Below are 12,635 nucleotides of genomic sequence, written 5' to 3'. Positions count from 1 at the left end.
AACTAATTAGGCAACTCCCTGTCTAAGTCACCGACTTTAACTTGCCCATTATGCTATACTACAAGACTCTCTACTCCATTAAGGACCCATAAACAAAAGAAAAAAAATACATTTATAAAATGTCTATAAGCACTCCTGAGCGTTATTTTAAAGGTAAATTATAGAATATTTATCAAGTTATAAAAGCAGAGAGGTGTGAAAGTTGTAAACTGCTGCAACTATTCTTGAAGGAGCATACAAGTGATGGCAGTGAGTAATCTATAAGTTAAAATTGTCAGGAAGAGAAATAACGTTAATTTATCAAATTTAGAGGGTCCTAAAACACTGAAACTCGTCCAAAAAAAAGTCCAGTTGCGTAAGAAGTGTTCGTAACAAAACAGTGACTGGAGTGGAACAAGCGGGACGGGTCATTAAGTAACAGTAACAGTAAAAGTAGCCTCATGAGTGTGTTTCCTGACCTTCCAGGTGTTGGTGAGTGAGAAAAGTGCCAAAAACGAGGGTTTGGATGGTGATCATCATCCATTTTCTTCCTTAAAACAGGTAAGAGTAATGTTTTCTTGATAGACAAGTTTAAACTCATTATTTACAGCTTTAAATAGTGTTTAAAAATGAAGAAAATTGTATGTTAAGACTTAAGTATAAAGGTATCAATTTAAATAGCTTATAGTAAACATTATAGGTATAGTAATAGTATAAGGCATTATATGAGGTGTATAGAGGCATAATGATAGTGTAAGGCATGATATGAGGCGTATAGAAGGCATAATAATAGTGTAAGGCACGATATGAGGTGTATAGAAGACATAATGATAGTGTAAGGTATGATATGAGATGTATAAAAGGCATAATGATAGTGTAAGGCACATTATGAGGTATAAAAGCATAAGGCATGACATTGAGGTATATAAATGCATAATAATGATACAGTATAAGGTTTAATAAGAGGTATTAAAAGCCATAATGACAGTATAACACACATTATAAGAGATGTAAATGCAGTATAACAGACATAAAGGCATAATAATGACTTAAGGCATGACTTTGAAGTATCCAAAAGTTAAGATATCAAAATCGCGTGACGGGAAAGCTTAAAATATCAAATCAAATTTAAGAATTAGGCTACAGAAAATAGGAAATTCGCCAGAACATTTAAGGTATTCATTAATTTTTAATACCAGAAACACGAGAGTTTCTACTAAATTTCCACTCTCACTCCCTTATGAATGAATCTATCAACTTAAAAATGTATTATATAGTTAAAGACTTAACAAAATTTATAATATTAAAACATAATTAAACACTTAACATCGGTTTACATGGTCGAAATTTAGAAAAAAAATGAGATCATTTTCTTCTACACGAGTTTCTTCAACGTTTAATCATGCATTAAAAAAAACTCAAAAAGCAATAAATCTAACTAATGACTTGGTTCACAAACCCAATTATTACTCTTTTAATCGTGTTTAAGGTGGAATTATTAAAAATCTAAGCTCTAAAATCGATTTTTAAGGGTGTTTACAAAGTAATAAAGTGATTTTAAAGGATTTCTAACGGAAAAAATCGCTTTTTAATCAGTTTCTAATGAGAAAAATCGATTTTTAATCAGTTTCTAACGAAAGAAATCGATTTTTAATCAGTTTCTAACGAAAGAAATCGATTTTTTATCAGTTTCTAACGAAAGTAATCGATTTTTTATCAGTTTCTAACAATAGAAATCGATTTTTAATCAGTTTCTAACGAAAGAAATCGATTTTTAATCAGTTTCTCACGAAAGTAATCGATTTTTAATCAGTTTCTAACGAATGTAATCGATTTTTAATCAGTTTAACAAGAGAAATCGAGTTTATAACGGAAAAAAATCGATTATCAAGGAGTTACAAACAAATAATACAGATTTTTGGCGGTTAAAAACTAAGAAAAACGTATAAAAAAGCGCTAAAATTAAACGGAAAAAAAACCGACTTGACAACGTTTAAAATAATTAGGACGACCTTTTGACCCGAAATGGAGCAACAAAAATTTTAAAAAATTATTTGATTTTGGCACCTAAATCTTACAAAAAACACGCGATAAAATCGTTTTTCCCCCTTATAAATATTTCTCTTCTGTTTATAACTTCTAATATCCCGCATTTAACGTTTAATGCCTTTAGTAAATTCGAGTAGCATTACGTCTCGTACACGAACAGACAGGCAACCGCACGCACTCCCGACCTGTTTGCGTTAGTTAAAAGCCTGCAAGTAATAAAGCAATTGCGTCAGGGTGTCGTAAAACGTTTTGCCCGTGCCCCACCCCAAAAAAAAAACAAGTGGCACCGGCGCCCGAGGGGGTTGAGAAGTAAGGTAAGTAAAGTAAGCACGTGGTGTGCGCAGCGCAACACGTGCTACCGTAGTAGTAAACGTAAGCGGGGGGGATCGGAGGAAGGGGTGGAGAGAGAGAGAGAGAGAGAGAGAGAGAGCGAGAGAAAAGTCGTAACCGACTTTATCGCCGCATTAAATCTTATTTACGATCGCATCGCTTGTTTTGACTGGGCCTGCGCCACCCTCGCTAGGTCACTTATAATTGACTATAAATTTAAAACAGTAGTAGTTGTAACTGTAGTAGTAGTAGTAGTAGTGTAGTTACTGACGTACTTACTCCTGTTGTAGTCGAGCTCTGCCTTATTCTCTTCACGACTTGCGTGTAGGGTTTTTTCGTGACGTTTAAGCAAACTTTCGGGTTGTCTGAGCGTCACGTGAGAAACGTAACCAATAGGGTGATAAGGATGAGATTTTTCGGGTAGAAAAAGAACGTTTACTCCCCTCCCTAAGAGCACGTGCTCTAGACATCTGCGGTGTCAAGTTGCTCCTCTTCGCTCTCTCGTTGGAGGAGCCTGACACATATGTTGGCCTCGACCGGAAGGCGATAAAATCTGCCATTCCTCCCCCATTTCTGGGGTCTAAATGCCCTTCTACACTTTTTAAACTAACTTAATCTCGGAAAAATTCCTCTGCAAAAAAAAAATCCCCTAACCCCACGAAACCACCCTTACTACTGGCATCCCTTTTGTTACATTCTTCCCTAATTTCCGGTTCTTCTAGGAGGAGTTTCCATCCTTAAAAATTCAGGCTTGGGCGTGTGTTAACCTTGCAGGCTCCTATTATTAGTAGGAAAGGGGGAGATCGTTATTGGGGGATGAAGCAAGGATTTTTACCTCTTAGAAGGTCCTACTGATGTAACGGTATTTTCGGAACATGTACACGAACTTTCCTGACGTCACACAGTAGTTTGAGCATGCACAGAGCACTCTAATCTTCATACTTTTCCGGGAAATGTAAATAATGTGAGGAGAAGGTCAGAGTGATTTTGCTGATCCTCTTACAATTTAAAAGTGAGGTTCCTTACAGAAAAATGTTTAAAAAACCGCCAATTTTATCGATTTGTATTTAAATATTTCGAATATTTGGCAATAAAAACGTCACGGCAGTTTAATTTCATCTCTTACTCGCGATTTCATTCCACAATTTCACATATTTATGCCCATTTTTTCGTGTTTATTCATCCCCTAATTAGAAACTGCATCCGTTTTTTTCCTGTTTTTTGTCCCAAAATTGTTTAAAAAATACAAATCGAGCAAGCTTAAAATGTAATTAAGGCTTCTCTGTGTTAGCTTCATGCAATAAATAGCCTTAAAGGCTAGTATTTTTGCTTAAAGAGGTTTAAAATTAACTTTAAAGACTCCAAACTCTACCATAGTTAATACGAATTCTTTAGGGATTTCCTAATTTCATGAAGATTTAAGGCTACAAATTCTATTTTTGTAAGGCTCAAATAGGCTAAACAGTTGNTAATACAGATTTTTGGGGGTTAAAAACTAAGAAAAACGTTTAAAAAAGCGCTAAAATTAAACGGAAAAAAACCGACTTGACAACGTTTAAAATAATTAGGACGACCTTTTGACCCGAAATGGAGCAACAAAAATTTTAAAAAATTATTTGATTTTGGCACCTAAATCTTACAAAAAACACGCGATAAAATCGTTTTTCCCCCTTATAAATATTTCTCTTCTGTTTATAACTTCTAATATCCCGCATTTAACGTTTAATGCCTTTAGTAAATTCGAGTAGCATTACGTCTCGTACACGAACAGACAGGCAACCGCACGCACTCCCGACCTGTTTGCGTTAGTTAAAAGCCTGCAAGTAATAAAGCAATTGCGTCAGGGTGTCGTAAAACGTTTTGCCCGTGCCCCACCCCCAAAAAAAAAACAAGTGGCACCGGCGCCCGAGGGGGTTGAGAAGTAAGGTAAGTAAAGTAAGCACGTGGTGTGCGCAGCGCAACACGTGCTACCGTAGTAGTAAACGTAAGCGGGGGGATCGGAGGAAGGGGTGGAGAGAGAGAGAGAGAGAGAGAGAGCGAGAGAAAAGTCGTAACCGACTTTATCGCCGCATTAAATCTTATTTACGATCGCATCGCTTGTTTTGACTGGGCCTGCGCCACCCTCGCTAGGTCACTTATAATTGACTATAAATTTAAAACAGTAGTAGTTGTAACTGTAGTAGTAGTAGTAGTAGTGTAGTTACTGACGTACTTACTCCTGTTGTAGTCGAGCTCTGCCTTATTCTCTTCACGACTTGCGTGTAGGGTTTTTTCGTGACGTTTAAGCAAACTTTCGGGTTGTCTGAGCGTCACGTGAGAAACGTAACCAATAGGGTGATAAGGATGAGATTTTTCGGGTAGAAAAAGAACGTTTACTCCCCTCCCTAAGAGCACGTGCTCTAGACATCTGCGGTGTCAAGTTGCTCCTCTTCGCTCTCTCGTTGGAGGAGCCTGACACATATGTTGGCCTCGACCGGAAGGCGATAAAATCTGCCATTCCTCCCCCATTTCTGGGGTCTAAATGCCCTTCTACACTTTTTAAACTAACTTAATCTCGGAAAAATTCCTCTGCAAAAAAAAAATCCCCTAACCCCACGAAACCACCCTTACTACTGGCATCCCTTTTGTTACATTCTTCCCTAATTTCCGGTTCTTCTAGGAGGAGTTTCCATCCTTAAAAATTCAGGCTTGGGCGTGTGTTAACCTTGCAGGCTCCTATTATTAGTAGGAAAGGGGGAGATCGTTATTGGGGGATGAAGCAAGGATTTTTACCTCTTAGAAGGTCCTACTGATGTAACGGTATTTTCGGAACATGTACACGAACTTTCCTGACGTCACACAGTAGTTTGAGCATGCACAGAGCACTCTAATCTTCATACTTTTCCGGGAAATGTAAATAATGTGAGGAGAAGGTCAGAGTGATTTTGCTGATCCTCTTACAATTTAAAAGTGAGGTTCCTTACAGAAAAATGTTTAAAAAACCGCCAATTTTATCGATTTGTATTTAAATATTTCGAATATTTGGCAATAAAAACGTCACGGCAGTTTAATTTCATCTCTTACTCGCGATTTCATTCCACAATTTCACATATTTATGCCCATTTTTTCGTGTTTATTCATCCCCTAATTAGAAACTGCATCCGTTTTTTTCCTGTTTTTTGTCCCAAAATTGTTTAAAAAATACAAATCGAGCAAGCTTAAAATGTAATTAAGGCTTCTCTGTGTTAGCTTCATGCAATAAATAGCCTTAAAGGCTAGTATTTTTGCTTAAAGAGGTTTAAAATTAACTTTAAAGACTCCAAACTCTACCATAGTTAATACGAATTCTTTAGGGATTTCCTAATTTCATGAAGATTTAAGGCTACAAATTCTATTTTTGTAAGGCTCAAATAGGCTAAACAGTTTCAATATTTAAGCCTTTACAGCTGTTTCATGTTTATAAAGCCTTAAAATTTAGAAACTATAAATTTTAAAATAAAATTTTCTATGTTCTCTGAGCCTTAAAATCTATACTTTTTATATACGAAGCCTTAAAACAGCGTTAAAGAATATCATGCTTGTAGGCCTGGAAAATATTTAAGACTTTCTGTCTACGTAGATCCTTAAATAAGGCTATAATTTCTATAATAAAAATTATATCGAAGGCTACAATTATAAAAAAAATCAGGCTTGAACTAAGTTTAAAGGCTACAAATAATTCACTCTTATAATAAAGCCTTGCGACCTTTACGAACCTTTAAAATTAATTATAAATACGCTTATAAAAGAAATTCTCGCTACAGTCTCTAAGCCTTTTCAAAGGCTAGAGAATGAACTTATAAAATAAAGCCTTGTAACCTTTACCAAGCCTTAAAATTAGTTACAAAGGTTACAAATTCTTTACAGAGTTACTGTGCCCCTTTTTTCAATGGATATCCATGCCTTACGTAGAGTGACAAGTGGTCCAATTTTCTCATTAAAGAGTCTCTAGGAACCTCTAGATTCCCTCAAGAACTATAAATTGACCTCATAACTACGTTAGATAGACGCGAAGTTGTAGAGTGAAAGTTTAAATGTACTTCTACCAAAATAAAAAAAAAAGGGGGCAAATAAGTTAGTAAAGGTCCTTACTTGGTTTGAAAGGTTTGAAGTACCTTAAAAGCCTGATTATGTTACAGTCAAATCGAATAATTTCTTGCACGTGAACGTAAGCCACTTGTGACATTGAAGTATCTAAAAATAATTAATGATATTTCCATACAGAAATGTGAAATTTTCAGTGGATTTAGTGCTTTAGAACTTATCAAATGTTCTATCCTTTCTTAGAACACAAAAAGTTCTAAGGTTGTAGAGTTTTTATACCACGAACACTAAACATTCTATGGATAACATTATTCACAAATCACAATAAAACATCAAAGATTCTAAAGTTCTAGAATATATTCAAAGGCTCATAATCTCTGAAATTCTTTATACTCTAAATACTTTGAATTTCTATAGATTTTATGACTCAGAAATCCTGTATTAAAGTGTGTTTTGGAGGAAAGAAATCTCACTCGATGAAATGAAAAAAAAAAGAAAACACTAAAAACACTCAATCGAATTTTAAAAAACACCAAGAGCTTTTCAAGTTTTTTTTTTAAATTTAAAAAACATTATGATTTAACTGTTTTTGAATTTTAAAATCCTTCTATTCTTCTACAACCTTATTGTTTTTAGAATGAAAAATATTGAAAGCCTCAGAGATCTTGGTGGTTTTTGAGTTAAAAATCATGAAAGCCTCAGAGATCTAGGTGTTTTTGGGTTAAAAATCATGAAAGCCTCAAAGATCTTAGTAGTTTTTGGGTTAAAAATCCTAAAAGCCTCAAAGATCTTAGTAGTTTTTGGGTTAAAAATCATGAAAGCCTCAGAGATCTAGGGGTTTTTTTGGTTAAAAATCCTGAAAGCCTCAAAGATCTTGGTGGTTTTTGAATTAAAAATCATAAAAGACTCAAAGATCTTAGTAGTTTTTGGGTTAAAAATCATGAAAGCCTTAAAGATCTTGGTGGTTTTTGAATTAAAAATCATAAAAGACCCAGAGAGCTTGGTGTTTTTTGGGTTAAAAATCATGAAAGCCTGAGAGATATTGGTGGTTTTGGGGTTAAAAATCCTGAAAGCCTCGAAGATCTTATGTTTTTTGAATTAAAAATAATGAAAACTTCAAAGATCTGAGTATGTTTTTTTGGGTTGAAAACAAAACCTTCAAATCTTGTAAAACCTTAGTGTTTTTTTTTTAACCATAAAATCCTTTAAGCTTTTCAAATTATACAACTACCAGATATGAAAAAAATAATTGAAAGTCCTCCCAATCCTGAAGACTTTTTCAGACTTCTAAAAACTCAGATATTTTAGAGAAACAAATATTTAAAAAATTTTTGTAAACCTCTAATTTCTAAATAAAAAACAAAATAAATATAATTTATTTTTTAGAAATTAAATCAAATTAAAGATAAAATATGGGCTAAGTTCAGGCATGAAGTCGAACTTTAGCCCCTAGCTCATTTGAAAAAATTAACCTAGATAAGCCATAACACTTAGCGCCATCTGTTAACGGAGTTTAAAGTTAACAATGGGGATTAGTTTTATTTTAGTTTCATCGCTCTAAATTTTTATGGGCTCATTTAATCAATGAAAATGCGTTTTATTTCTTTATTTTAATTTATTTAATTATAATTAAATATTATTACATTTAGTGGTTTCAAGAACGTTCGAAGAGAAAGGTGATTGGGGTGTGTACTGTATTACTAAAGTGGTCAATAATTGAAGTGTAAAATATGATTTAATTAATTAAAAGTTTAAGAAAATCATATAATTTTTTGTATTTCTATGGAAAACCTTGTTATCTACCGAAATCCCTTATAAAAATCTTATTATATATAGAGATTCCTATGTAAAAGAGGATTATCTAAAGAAACTCCTGTAAAAAAAACCTTATTCTAATATTAAAAGTTTTCTAATCGACAGAAACTCCTATATTTATGTATAAAAATCTGATTATGTATAACAAATTCCTATTAAGAACCTTATTATCTACTTAAACCCCTTATATAAACCTTATTATCTATAGAAACTCCTATGTAAAACCTGATTATCCACCGAAACCTCTGTAAATAACGTTATCATCTACAGAAACCCCTATGAAAAAACTTCCTTATCTACAAAACCCCCAATAAATATGAGAATTAATGAGTCTATAGAACATTTTTTAATGCTAAACGTGCAACCTCGAAACCTCACATTCTTCAATCTAATGTATTGGAGTCTACTAAAAGTACTAGAAATCATGAGAAATCGGGGTTTACTACTATCAATAATGGAGTTAACAGAGGAATTTGTCTTATGGTTCCTTACTACTGAGAGTAGTAAGCTCACGATTTCTCATCGGCGTAACACGTGCATCGGAAGTCTTGGCACACTATTTGTCACTATTATGAGCATTGAGATTAATAGACATATCGTTCAAACACTGGCATGTTTAGTTATATTTTAATTTAATTAAACTTAACCCCATAATATCCTCTATAAAACATAGAAAAAAATTTACTTAACTAAACACTTAAATTTAAAAATATGCTATAAAAGTACATACCAATTGAACTAAAAACTTAATTCATGGCATAATTTAGATAAGTATGCCTCCCTCGGTGTGTTTATTTGATTTCTGATGTATCAAGAGCGAAGTTTATGTATGCCGACCCGGGGTTTCCCGACCTTTGACCTATCGCATTATGCTCCCCTAGATGAAGGAGGGCCAACTCTCACTCATACTCCGAGTTACCCTCCCATTGGATAGGGGTCGAACCCGCGACTCCCTTCTCGTCCAATTGGTCTTACGGGGGACGTACTTATGGTAATGTCACTTGTATTGAAAAGATTTTAAAACATAATTAGGGTGAAGTAAATCGTTACAGTTTCGTTAGTCGGGGCCCTTAGGGTCGAGCGTACTTCCTCCATAAGGTTAAAGGTTATTATGGGGTATTCGAATGGAAAAGTCGAGGGATACGCTCGGTTAAACTCGGAGACAATTTGGCGACATATCGGTTATCTTGCTGGAGAAATACAGCAGAGAGTTGAAGGATCGTCATAAATATGAGGCTTTAAACTAAGGAGTAATTAAGTGAAGCTCCCGCTATCTGGATTTTCGGTTGAATCCATAGTTTCGGTTTTAATTAAAATCATCTGTAGTTTGTTCACTTCGATCTAAAGGCAGCTAGAAGGAAAGGATCTGATGAAAACCCTACAAAATTGAACTATCTTGAGAAAGAGAAACCCCAAAATAATAATGTTAAAAAATACAGTTCAAAAAATTCCAAAGAATATTTAAAAACATTTATTTTTTTAGAAAATATTAAAAATAATCTTTAAAATATCCAAAAAAAATATCAGTGTACATAGCTATAAAATCAAAGAAAACAACTAAATATAACCATAACTCATGTCAGTAACGTTATATTGTGGAATCAGGAATAAAATGTCAAGAATAGAGCATCGAAAATAAATAGACAATACAAATACCACGTCATACAGAGAGAATGAACGTAGTTTGCTTCCGTGGCATCAAGAGAAATTGATTTGGTTTGCTGGTGTAGTATCAAAAAATAAATTGACTTTTTTTTGTACCTCATGAAGTAAATTGTCTTATATATATATATTTGAAGCAAACTTATTACTATACTACTTTAGTAATAAATAATACAAGAAAGAAATTGATGTACTGTAGTGTATCATAGATGGTACGTTTTTCACGCGAATACAAAGGAAACTAGAAGCGTGTTGTACCTTTTAAAATGCTAAATACACTAGTACTTAGTATAAGGGGGTCAGCATCACGTGCGAAATATTTTCTGCTATTATTTGATGCTTACCACCCTTGCAATAAGGGATAAAGTAGCCTACAAGAAAGTCTTCTAAGTAAGCCTACGATTAACTTGATTAATTTTTTTTTAATATTGAGCAAGAAGATTCTGCTCTAATGTTGTGTATTACTTCTATTGTGGCATACAGTACTCACAATGCTGTAAACTATAACACCATGCTTTGTGATGCCTTAATGGTGTACTCTACCTATAACTATTATGCCCCTGGTAGGGTGCACACATAGTATATTATAACTATTATGCCTCCCACAGTGTACCATGCTAACAAGAGATACTTATCAAGCTTCTAACAACATATATAACACGATAACCTATCATGCTGTGTTTATACTGGTGTGCCTGTAATGCTGTACCTAAAACACAACACTTAGTGCCATAACTACAAAACTAGTATTATTACAAGGAAAATAGTATTATATATTATTAATATTCTGAATACTTTTAAGAAATTAAATGTTTTTACGGTTTTAAAATTAAAAATAATTATTTAAAAAATAATTAAATTAATGTATTCCCTAGCGCCATCTGATGTTATTAATGCTTACTTTTTTTGTACTTTGTACGAATTTTATGAGTAAAAATAATTATTTTTTTGGTAGAAAATTAAGATTTTCTGTTAATTTTAATTTATTTTATTTTATACAGAAATGTTTGGTGGCATCTTTATCGACAAGAAGAAAGAAGGCAATTCTTTGAAGGATACTTGTAGGCGTTATAATATAATAATTTAGTGGTAAGAATCACTACAAAAGCCTGGATCTAATGCCTTAATAATTAACAAAGACTGCATAAAACAGGAGAAAAAAATCAGGTGAAAAACGTGTCTTAATATTAAAAGTCTATCCTGAAAACGAAGGCGATTTAGATAATAATCGATAGACTATGTGCCTGCTGAAGTAGACTTAAAACCCTGATTTATATTGAGCCTCAAAGCCTGGACAATTCCCAAACGAGTGCAGGATTTGATATCCGCTATCGATTCTTAGTTTGTTCTTCCATGGGACTAAATTCCCACATTAGCTAGCTCCCCATTGACATCACTCTGTCTGGTAACCATAGCAACCCATCCACTTCTCCTGGTCCTCCGATAAGCTCCATCGAACCGAGTGTTTAATCATTTTACTACCACATTGATCGCCTCCACTCTGATATCTAGAACCACCTTATACCCCGAGATCATTCCTCAACACGTCATACTAAAATAGACTAGGCTGTGCTGCTGCCTATAGGCGATAAAGACTCGTCTATTTGTAGTCTAATGAGTAATGTACCCTAAACAACATACATTAACCATAAATCCACACTATCTCTGATGCCTAGTAGTAAGAGAGAGCCGTGTTGCTGATTGTTTCAACCTGCGAAAACTAACTTAAATTAGTGTACTAAGCCTTAAAATAAGGCTAAAACATTACAAGAGATAACTCCTATAGAAAGCCATAATTTAAACATAGTTTACGAGCCAAGGATCTAGTTTAAATTCAAGAGATTAGGTACCTGGTATGACTTACTGCCTAATTTAAATATGGGGCGATGCCTAGTCTGGTTAGAAGGTGGGCAATGCCCTTATTTTTGTCTATACAACAATCTAAACTTTATCAAAGAAGGAGTAGGAGGAGTAGAAGAAGAGGAAGAACAGGAGGAGGAAGGCTTTTGTCAATATCACTCCCCCCTCTACTTTTGGCATTCGGAAAATAAATAATTTTTAATCTGATTTTGTTTCTTTGGTGACTGCACGAGATTCCATCATGCATTCTGGCCTTAGCTGAGTGTCACGATCCAATTTCGTGCAACTTTTACTTTTCATCACGCTGCTTGTGTAAATCAAGACCCCCCCTTTCTACTTGACGTGTGTTAATCGCTTTTCTTCTCTTTGTAATTTATTCACTTCAGGCTCGTGTCATAATGTTTTCTTCAGTAGCTTCTTTGGTTACCTTTCAAGTTTTATCTTTCCACCAGAAATTTAGTTCGTGCACTTAATTAAAACTTAATATATTATATACTTTTCCTCCTATTCTATGACTTCTTATCATATAAAGCTTAAATTTAAAGCCTTAAATTGATATAAAAGCTTAATTTTAAGGTATCAAACGACTATATAAGTTTAAGTTTAAGGCCTCAGATAAATATAATGGTTTAATTTAAGGCCTTAAACGGATGTACAGGCTTAATTCTAAGGCCTTAAATGGTTATATATTCTATTTCTTAGCGTATAAAGCCAAAATTTCTTACAATTTTACCCATTTCTATGATTAAAAAGGTAATTTTACGTATTTCAACGTCTCAATTTAATTTAAAATCACATTTTATTATGTTAAAAAAAAGGCATTAACTCATATTTTTGCAGGAGATTTGAAGAAGATGCTCAAGCTTCAAAATGGCGCA

The 12,635-nt window shown here is 33.9% G+C and overlaps 1 protein-coding gene and 1 long non-coding RNA gene across 4 annotated transcripts in view; one reads left to right on the top strand and one right to left on the bottom strand.

The window, feature by feature from the left end:
- LOC111630687 (homeobox protein Hox-B7-B-like) overlaps positions 1 to 9,010 on the bottom strand; it is a 24,482-nt gene extending 15,472 nt beyond the window's left edge. Inside the window, exon 1 of one of the 3 annotated variants that reach the window (XM_023374826.1) lies at positions 8,966 to 9,010. The gene's annotated coding sequence lies outside the window, so the exon portion shown is untranslated. Of the gene's footprint in view, positions 1 to 2,637; positions 2,928 to 4,574; positions 4,597 to 8,965 lie in introns of those variants that run through there. The other 2 variants (XM_023374829.1, XM_023374827.1) reach the window with 2 other exon arrangements.
- LOC111630690 lies at positions 480 to 12,635 on the top strand. Its single transcript, XR_002757569.1, has 3 exons — positions 480 to 540; positions 10,899 to 10,986; positions 12,598 to 12,635. It is a non-coding gene; the product is annotated as an uncharacterized LOC111630690 (long non-coding RNA).

Source organism: Centruroides sculpturatus, unplaced genomic scaffold (genome assembly GCF_000671375.1).
Source record: "Centruroides sculpturatus isolate CEXI.00-Female unplaced genomic scaffold, Cexi_2.0 scaffold570, whole genome shotgun sequence".
Taxonomy (NCBI): Eukaryota; Metazoa; Arthropoda; class Arachnida; order Scorpiones; family Buthidae; genus Centruroides; species Centruroides sculpturatus.
The sequence above is the reverse complement of the archived record's forward strand: the minus strand, read 5'-3'. Positions and strand labels throughout refer to the sequence as shown.